Here is a 7,233-nt window from a genome sequence, read left to right as displayed (position 1 = left end):
TCTGGGTGATTAGGGTGTGTCAGTGTAGGTTCATCTATTGCAACAAAGGTACCGCTCTGGTAGGGGGTGTTGATAATTAGAGAGGCGATGCATTGTGGGGACAGGGGCAATATGGGAAATCTCTGTACCTTTGTCTTAATTTTGCTATGAACCTAAAACTACTCTAAAAAATCTTTTAAAAAGTGACAGATATTTTCCTTTGTAAAAACTGTACTGCAGGAATTAAGATGAGTGAAACTGTCACCCAGGGGTTAGGGAACATCAACCAGTCTATTTATATCTCAAAATTAGATAATTTTTGTAATGCATGGGTATTATCTACGATCCCTTCCATGAATGGTCTTGTGATCAATGAAGTGGAGAGACCTCAGGATAACCCAACTGGCAGAGAAGACCTCTGGACACTCAGGGGAGAAGTTGGAAACTGTAGCAAAGCTAAACTTTTTGAGAAATTTTAAAAGGCAATTTGGAGCTATTTGGAGCCTGTGGAGGTCTGCTGGGAACAAGACTTCTAAAACGACAAATATGTCTGAAAGGCTGTGGTCCAAGGCCATTTTTGCCGCCTATAAGCAGGGTCTCTGGAACCAGAGGGAGCACACAGCTCTTCTTAAAACTGAGGGTATTTATACTAGAGATGAAACTGACTTCTATCTAGGCAAGAGATACGCTTATGTGTACAAAGAATAACACAGTAACTCCTGGTGGAAAACCTAACAAAACCAGAGTAATCTGGGGAAAGGTAACTCATGCTCATGGAAACAGTGGCATGGTTCGTGCAAAATTCTGAAGCAACCTTCCTGCTAAGGCCATTGGACACAGAATCTGCGTGATGCTGTACCCTTCAAGGATTTAAACTTATTGAAAAGTACATAAATAAAAGTGTGGTTTGGTAAAAAAACAAAGAGGCAATTTGGAAATATTAATAATCTCATATATTTTAAAAAGTTCACAGTATCTATCCAATGAAAACATATAGAATCTATAAAGAGCTCAGGCTGATTGTTCATGATATGAAAACAGTAAGAATCAATTTGTCAATTGACACTTTAACTTTTAGAATACGGGACAAGTAATACTGTCTCCTATATAAAGGCATCCACACTCTTGAACACTAGCACTCAAATAAATATAAATTTAAATTACATTTCCTTAGGAAATTAGGAAAATTCAAGTTTCTATACTACATTATTTGCATTAGTCTTCACATTTTGCATTTTAAACTTAAAAGGCTAAGATGTGAGAGGGAGTTTCTTTTATAGTGTTGTTAGAACTCTACTAAGGAAGAAAGGGAAGAAGGAAAAAGGGAAATTGAGTTCGACCTTGAGATTTTTCATATTTTTCAAAGTAAAGGATATACTTATGAAATTTGCAAAATTACTCTAAAACTTTTCTCACTTTTGGAATTAAAATATAATTTGTGTCATTTGTGTCATTTCTTTATCAGCAAATTTGGAACTTATTATCTCTACTCTTAAAGATTTAGTATTAAATGAAGATTCATGTCTGAAAACTGTGGCTACTGTTTTACATATTAAATGTGCCAGTATCAGAACTGGAGAGTGAAGTAAATGGAAAATGCCAGTTTCTAGCCAGGAAATTAAAATAAAAGAAGAAAAAAATTAGCACCAGCACGTAGACCCTTACATCAGCGCTGTCGAGAATGTGACAGATACTTTTCTCTCTCCTTGGGGCTTTGGTTTGCAGATGCATTTGTGTCAGAAGGTTTCACTTAAGTAAGGAAAGAAGTGAAGTTGGAGCACAAATCAAAAAACAGGGTTCAGTTTAACAGCTAGAGTTTGAATGAATGAGAAAAGTTCTGGTCTATCTTTCATTAGATTCATCAATTAGTTATGATTTCTCTTTATCTGAGGGGTCATGTTTAACCCTCTGAACATTTTTAAACTATATTCTTTAAAATGTAACTAAAAAATCCTGTTTCAATCAGGATGAAAAAATATATATTTCTCTAGAATCCATTTAATGCGGTTGAGCACAATCTCCCGTTAAAAGTTCCAAAATCAAAATTAATGGAATTGACATATTTTTAGAGATATCTTCCAAATCACTTTGCCTTTATCATATCAGAAAGGCATTTACCTCCACATATTATGTGTGTATATTATATATATATATATATATATATATATATATACACATATATATGTATATAAAATTCAAGACCAACAAGCTATAGGGTTTAAGGGGGATTTGAAATTTTTAGAACTTAGGGTAGTCACAAAACCTTGCCAGAAACTCAAAATAGTGAATGCAGTTTATGATCACAGTGAAACACACCACAATTCACTTAAAATGGAAGGAATTCCAATGCTCTGCCACAGAGGGAACAGAATTCAATACACACAAAAACCACACCCAAACTATCTCACATTTAATAACAAGAAGTCAGTTTTGAAATGTTTCACATGTGGCAGTTTTGACCCCTTGGCCACAGGTTTCTCCATTTCTGTATTCTTGACTTTCTTTCACTATTTCTACACTCATCTTCCTTTTTTCTTTGCTTGCCAGGTACCATTATCTTTTTCCCCTACATTCTTAACATTTTTGTTCTGAAGTTTGGTTTCTTGTTTACTTTGCCTAGGCTACACATTCCAGCTGAAAAGTATCAAAATGTAGTGACAAACATACTCTAAAAAAATTATATTTATAAAGGGATATTTTTATTCTCTTATCTTTCTTGTTTTTTTTTTTTTAACATGTTTTTCTTCTTATTTTACTGGGTCATAGAATTTAAAATACATAGGGTATTTGCCCAAGAGATATTTGTTGGGCAATCATATATCTATAATCATATTTTGTGGATATATATATATCAACAAAATTCCCTTGACAGAGGAGAGGATTTGAGAAATTATGAGTACATGAAGCAAATCTTTTTCTTTGAAAAGCCTCCCACTTTAATTTACAAAATTATCTCCTCCTTCTGGGTTAGATAAATAAATCTCATGCTCAAAATATTTTTTTTTAAAAGTCAAAGTTTCATATATTTAAAAACTACCACTGGCTTTAGCCTATGAAAATAATGAAAAATTCTCTCTCTTTATCTAGAGAAGTATTTATTCAACATTCCACCATTTGCAAAAAAAAAAAAAAAAAAAAACTTCTGGAAAAGCTTTGTGAGGGATACAGAAGGAAGATCTACTACATATGTGATGGGTGTCTATTTCAGCAAATCATAGTCTTTGCCTAGTGGGAAATTGTATTAGTGCAATCAAGCTGCTACAACAAAAATACTACAGAATGTGTGACTTATAAACAGCAAGAATATATTGCTCACAGTTCTGGAGGCTAGAGGTCCAAGATCAAGGTGCCAGCATGGTTAGGTTGTGGTAAAAGTCTTCTTCCAGCTACAGACTGCTGACTTCTCACTGTGTCTTCATATGGTAGAAGAGGCTGGGGGGTGGGTGGGTCTGTAGGATTCTTTTATAAAGACACTAATCCCATTCATGAGGGCTTCACCCTCATAACTTAAGCACCTGCCAAAGCCCTTACCTCCTAATACCATTGCATTGAGCATTAGGATTTCAACATATGAATTTTGGGAGAAACACAAACATTCAGACCATAACATTCCACCCCAGTCATACAAAATTCATATCTTTCTCACATTATCAGCAACTCAAAAGTTTATGTCCAAAGTTTCATCGAAATATCATCTAAATCAGATACAGATGAGACTCCAGTTGTGAACCTGTGAAATCTAATAGGTCATGTGCTTCTGAAATACAATGCTGGGACAGGCATAGCATAGACATCTCATTCCAAAAGGGAGAAATATAAATGAAAAATAAATAATAGGTCCCAAGAAAGTCCAAAATCCTAAGGCCCACAGGTCAGGCAATCCTGCATTCTGGACACACAGAGGTAGGGATCCCCCTTTCAAAATATACTGGGTTGGCTCATAGCCCCCATGGCTTTGTTGGGCACAGCACACTCCATGGCTTTCATGTGTTGGAGTTCAATGCCTGTGACTCTCTTGGGTTGGAATCTCACACCAGTGGCTCTGATGATATGAAGTCTTGGGGGCACACTCAACCCGATGGTTCCACTGAACATTATCCTTGTGGACACTCTCTGCAGTCACCTCACCTGAGTTCAGCACCCCATGGCTCTGGGCAGCTCCATATTTGAAATCTAGATGGAGGTGTAGAAGAAACATCCACACTCGTGATAGGTATTTATTTCAGCAAATAATAGTCTTTGCCTAGTGGGAAACATACTAAGAACAGTTCCTCACTTCAAGGCATTTAAAATACAGTTTGAGAGAAGAGATAGCAAAGTGAAAAAAATTTTAATTATAAGTTAAATGTAACATCACTATAACAATGAAATAATTGTTCTAATGGTGTGCATAATTAATATTAAAAAATTGTCCAGAAAATGATTGCTGTGGAAATTCAAAAGAGAGCAAGAACCTTTGTCTGAGGACATTAGAGAAATTTCTGAGAGTAGGTAGATTTAAGTTGGGTGACAAAGAGTAGGTCAGATTTGAACAAAGGCTAAATGTTCAGAGAGAACAAAGATTAGCAACAATAAAGTATTCCACTAGCAACTTGATTGCCTGAAATAGAATTAATAGAGTTGACTTGGGGACAGAGAAAGAGATGATGATTTTAAAAATAAATACTAACTGAAGTTAAGTTTTGCTTGCAGCATACTCATAATGTGGAAAATCTTTTGCATTTTTCTGTGACATCTGTGCATCCAACTTAATATGATTAATTAATGGCTACTGCCTTTCTTTTATTGAAGACTTAACATTGAAGAAAGGTATTAAAAGGAAGAAAAAACAACATGTGGATAGAAGAGGATAACAACTTTATATAGATAACTGTATTAGTTATCTAATAACAGCTTTGTTTATTATGACCATCTATATAAAATCCTAGTCTAATGTAAAATTATAATAATTTAAATAAAATTTTTATAAGCAGTCTTAGCTCATGATTCACACAAAAATATTGGATTCCCATATACCAGTAATTACCAACTAGAAAATGTAAAATTTTTAAAAATCCTACTCTCAATAGCACAAGAGCATAATGTTACTAGAAATACAAATAACAATACTGTAAGTTCTTGGCAAAAAATTATAAAATATTATTAAAGGATAAAAAAGAGATGTGAATAAATGAAGAGATATAACATGATAATGAGCTGTAAAAGTGCCTTTTCTACCTGAATTAATCTATAAATTCAAAACAATTGCAATAAAAAGAACACATTATTTTTCTTGGAACTCAACAAGACATTCCTCAGATTCATATGAAAATGCAAAGTGCCAAAAGTAGTCAAGATAATGTTGAGAAAGAATAAGCAACTGTTTTGGGGTTTGTATGTATGAAGACTTAAACTAATGAACATTGTAATTAAGGCAGTGTAGTTCTGGCACTTGAGACCAATGGAGTAATGGGGTCCAGATTAGAGTTGGAAACAGATTCATACAGATGTGCACCTTGATATGACAAAGGTACTATTGCAAATACCTGTGGAATTAATGAATTATTTAATATATTGGTGTCCCCCTTTCATAAAAAACAAAATAAGTTCTAGAGTAGGACTTTTCCAGGTGGAAAATTCTAATACAAAGTAGTTATTTTCTTCTCTCTTCTAGAAAATCACTCCACACCAAGGAGGAAAAGAAAAGAAACACACACACACACACACTCACACACACACATATTGCATCTTTGAGAAAATTAGAAAATACAAAAATATATAGAGTACCTATCTGTATGTAGAAAGGGGCCATTGGGCAGGGTCATGGAAGGAAGAGAGTAGAGAACACACCCATTACAGAATTCAGGGTTAGCAAAGTATACTTTTCTACAGGTCCAGAAGAAGGGGTATAGCCTGATGGTCAAAAGCAAAATTCCTGTCTTTGACCTTCTTTACAATGAATGCATGATGCAGGGGCTGGCATTAGGAATTTCCCAGGTCAACTGTGGTCTCAAGAAACATTTTCTACAGCATATTTTACAGAGTTGCTCCAAGATACCACGCTCTATATTAGCAATTCTTACCCAGGTCTCACAACCCACTGATGTGCAGTGTAACGGTGGGTAAATTACACGTCATTTTTTACCAAAACATCAAAAATTCCAAATTACGTATCTTTTCTTAAATAAAGATAAATCGAGATTATTTCTAGTTATATTTCTCTCTCACTGGATATTGACCTGGCTTCAGCCAGTATACTTCGTGTAAGTTTTGTCAGTCTTGTGTGTTCAGAGCAGAACAAATGGATTGAAAATCAATGCCCAGGGTTAGTTCTCCTTTTATGTTAGACTTATTAATGTCAGATGTGTTGTTACAGACCTGCATTTTGACAAGGTTCTACACCAGAATATACCAAAATATATAAGTGGACTGTTATCCTTTTTTCTCTAAGAACCTACCTTGGAGGAGAGAACTTCTGAGGACCCTGGGAAGCTTCCCTTGTGCTCAAGATGCTTTTTGTTCAGACGTCTGCTGGCCAGAGGTTCAGCAGGGAAGCAGGGGATATGTGTTTCTAGTATATTGCAAGAACATCCAACAGGACCAAAAATAAAAATTACCAAAGAAAGATTTTTTTCCTCTTCTTCTTTTATTTCCATGTTCATGGCCTCATGGCATTTCCCCTTGGGAGAAGAGAGGCAATGGTAGAAAACCTACCAGGCAAAGACTCATTTCTACAAAATATTTCCCTGTCAACACCTTAATTCCAGCAGAGACTGTTCCTGCTCCTCAAATTAGCACCAGAGTTTGTAAGACAAACCTAAGAGTGGGACACAAGGGCTACACACCTGAAAGGAAACCTTTGTCTTTTCTCAAAAAAAAAAAAAGAAAGAATCAGGAATTCAGGAATATTTTTATTACATCTCACAGAGTTCCTTTGACTGGTTTATTGCTCACTTTTTTTCCATTGCTCCATAAAGGGCGGGAGAGAATGCTGAGTGGTGAAGGCTGGGGGAAGCATTAATCTTTTATATACATTCTAAGTTGTTGCTTTATCTGACAAAATGTTTCGTTCTGGGGAGGGGAGTGCTTGCATATTTCCAGATCTCCTTTTTGTCTTTCATCAGGAAAGCACTAATGGGGCACAGAACATTCTCTGTCTACTTGTAACTTTGTTTGCTTGTTTCTTTTTTCTGCACTTGGTCTTGTTTTATGATCTGATGTTGTATGAAGAGCTTTTGATTTCATAAAGTAGTACCACTAGGAATCAACACAGCG

The 7,233-nt window shown here is 35.3% G+C and overlaps 1 pseudogene; it reads left to right on the top strand.

Annotated features, from left to right (window-relative positions):
- The first annotated feature begins 525 nt into the window (after positions 1–525).
- On the top strand, positions 526–853 carry LOC103009838 (60S ribosomal protein L35a-like; annotated as a pseudogene).
- Positions 854–7,233: the final 6,380 nt, after the last annotated feature.

This window comes from Balaenoptera acutorostrata, chromosome 3, assembly GCF_949987535.1.
Source record: "Balaenoptera acutorostrata chromosome 3, mBalAcu1.1, whole genome shotgun sequence".
In the NCBI taxonomy this organism is placed as follows: Eukaryota; Metazoa; Chordata; class Mammalia; order Artiodactyla; family Balaenopteridae; genus Balaenoptera; species Balaenoptera acutorostrata.
The sequence above is the reverse complement of the archived record's forward strand: the minus strand, read 5'-3'. Positions and strand labels throughout refer to the sequence as shown.